Source organism: Carassius auratus, linkage group LG49B (genome assembly GCF_003368295.1).
Source record: "Carassius auratus strain Wakin linkage group LG49B, ASM336829v1, whole genome shotgun sequence".
Taxonomy (NCBI): domain Eukaryota; kingdom Metazoa; phylum Chordata; class Actinopteri; order Cypriniformes; family Cyprinidae; genus Carassius; species Carassius auratus.
In genome coordinates, this window is record NC_039301.1 from 1,250,779 (window position 1) to 1,253,902 (window position 3,124).

Sequence of the window (3,124 nt, forward strand, 5' to 3'; positions counted from 1 at the left end):
CGCTCTCTCTCTCGCTCTCTCTCTCGCTCTGCTAGAATTAACAGGGAACTTCAACTCCACGCTCCCAATGCTGATATTGAAGAAGCTGTCAAGGGGGCTGAACAAGTCCTTCAAAGGATCAACCCTTCACAGGTAATGTTGAAGACTCTTAGTTATAACTGATTTGCTTTAATGAACGCATCCTTATATTATGTGTTAATCAAATATTTTGGTCACAGATCATTTTAACACACTGTCTCAACATGTTTATATTTCAGGAAGGCCTGTCATGAGATTTGAATTTGACCATCTTGTGCATTTATGAAGAAGACCAAAAGCTGCAAAGGCAAACACTTCCAATGGTACGTCAGATACATTTTTCTCAGCATTTGATGTTTCTTAAATTTTGGTTCACTTAGCCCATCAGGAAGAACACTCAACAAAGAGCATGTTGTAGTAGTAATAATTCATCCAATAATCATATTATATTGCACAAGCGTACTTATACAAAATTCTACAACTTTTACTCCTACTGCTGTTATCGGCCATTACCACAGCTCCCATCAGATTGTGCCCATTGTAAGAGTGTTTATATCATGAAGTTTAAATGAAGTCCATTGTATTCTTTATTAATCTTTACAAATTGGTGCCGCCTCTTCCTGTTTCAACAGTACATGATATCTGTCAACACCTCATAGTCTGCCTTTCTTTCTATGGTGATGTTACTGAACACATCTGTCTTAGAAGCAAGAGAATGGAAATCCTAGTTTAACTTTTCAAGTGCTACAAATCAGATCAATGAATTTGGGCAATCAGATCACTTAAAGTTGTTCACACAAAGACCAATAACTATAATGAGAAGTATTTTAGCATCCACACCAACAGACAATACTGTTCTCTTAAATCTCTTAAATGTTCCCCTCATTCTGTTAAATTTATACACAAAATTCTGCCTTTCTCTGCCTTTTTCACTTCATCTTTATCCTGTACTCCCTCACTCACACATTCTTTTATGCTCTGTTGTAAGGCAGAAACTGAGAGATTGCATGATGGCACTTTCTCAGACGCTGAATCTGATGTGTACAGATGAACTCAGGAGCCTACTAGAGTTGCCAAGGAACTTGTGCTTGAAGTATATAATGATATCTGCTTTATTTATATTTTTAAACAACAATAATGATTAAACATGGGGTCAATAAATATTTTCTTGTTTTACAGCTGAAGACCAGAAACGCAAAGAAAATCAGTCAAACCAGTCCTAAAGAAATGAGGAATGAACATGGACTTCTTGTGCCCCAAAAGAAAAGACAGAAAGGTGAAAAGTTTCACATTTCCATTTGTATGTCTGAATTCAATGCAGTTATGTGTGGTACAACATTGATGTTGATCTCTCAAAAGACTTTTCAAGTCCGCAGTTATAGTTTTTCACATATACATTTTTTTTTATAGCTCCTAAAATGAGCAAATCAGCTGTGCATCATCTCTGTGATTTGGGAAGGAAATGACTGAATATGGTGAGTACTGACACCTGCAACTGTATTCACCAACACTATTACTCTAGAATGGTTATTGCTGTTATTGCTGACTTATTGTTTTGTCTGTTTGTTTGAATTAAGATGAAGCCAGTTGATGAAGATATCGATGCTACCTGAACCCATCAGTTATCTTCTGTGAAGACTGCATTCACAAACCGCTCTACTGCGACAGCTCAGATGTTACGGCCTGTAAAAGTAAACATCACAGCTAAACAACGAGAGCTAGTTGTGGTGGGATTCTTTTGGCCAAAATCCCCAACAAGAATCAATGTTAAGTCCAGTGCAACAATTATAAATAAAAATACTATATATTGTTTATTGATTTACCATAACCTAAATACATGTTTTGGCCCTCCAGGACATCTAGACCAGGTGGAGTGTGGGGAGGACCGTCAGAGACTCCAGCCAGCCGAGCCATGGATTGCTCTCACTGTTACCATCAGGCAGACGTTATCACAGAACCTACACCAGCAGACAGTGAGACAAGTTCCTTTCACAGGCAATCAGACTGAACTGAACTCATACCAGTAAAACCATACACACCCCACCAACCTCATATGCCCTGCACTCTTATCAGTTATGCTGACTGGACTCAATATTATTATGCACCCTGACATTCTGTTTGCACTAATTCATACCGTGCTTTACTGCAGAGATGTATGTGTACTGTGATTATTATTGTTTTCAATTCATGCTCTCTGTATAGCATAATTTTTAACATATATTGTTCTCTACCTGAATTGAGTCCCTTATATATGTGTGTTGCATATATATATATTCAGAATTTGTATTTCATATATATTCATGAATTAATTCATTTGTCATCCATACTGTCACACTGCAGTCTGCACCCAAGACTTTCATCACCTGTATACTTGTGTTCATTGTATTGTGACAATAAAGATATTTGATTTAAATTAGTTACATGTCTTTTGTTCATCAGTTGTGCTGTAGGGTGCTGCATAACAACTGCAAAAAAAAAAATATGACATGGAAGATTATGATATGTCCAGGATATTGACAAGCAAGAAGAGGAAGAAAAGCAGGAGAGCTCTAAAAACTTGATGTGATTCTTTGGGGCTCAAGACATTTCACCATGCATGCATTTGCATGGCTTCATCTGATTAGAAAAACATGGTTTTAACATAACCCATTTTTATTTGTTGTATATTTTTATTTATATTGTTAAAAATTGTATATCATTTGTCTTAATACACTACTTTAGTTGTCTTTATGTTGTATCCTCCAGTAAAGTACTGCACATGGTGTTGGATAATAAAGTAGGGTGAATATTCTATATTAAGAATGGTGTTTGGTTAATACACCATTTAATTTTGTAAACAATAGATAAATGTGTTTTAATTAAAAAATTAACATTTGGTTACATTAATGACATTCAGTTAGATGAAGGGCAGGCTGAAAGCTGCATTAGAAGATACTGCATGGACTATAATGCTGCAGGAATTTCATGCACAACTGAAGGTGATGGACAAGGGAAAGATCAACATGAATCCAGTACTGTACAATAAGCAAGATGAGCATGCACATTACTGATGTTTAGTACCCGAGGAGCACAAATATGAGGAGTATTTTACACAGAGACACAAATT

General features: G+C 36.2%; 2 long non-coding RNA genes across 2 annotated transcripts; both read left to right on the forward strand.

Annotated features, from left to right (window-relative positions):
- Positions 1-300: 300 nt before the first annotated feature.
- Positions 301-1,237, forward strand: LOC113068719 (uncharacterized). The gene is made up of 3 exons (XR_003279593.1): positions 301-341; positions 1,044-1,111; positions 1,198-1,237. It is a non-coding gene; the product is annotated as an uncharacterized LOC113068719 (long non-coding RNA).
- Positions 1,238-1,253: 16 nt separating this feature from the next.
- Positions 1,254-2,353, forward strand: LOC113068720 (uncharacterized). Its single transcript, XR_003279594.1, has 3 exons — positions 1,254-1,294; positions 1,429-1,493; positions 1,596-2,353. It is a non-coding gene; the product is annotated as an uncharacterized LOC113068720 (long non-coding RNA).
- The last annotated feature ends 771 nt before the right edge of the window (positions 2,354-3,124 follow it).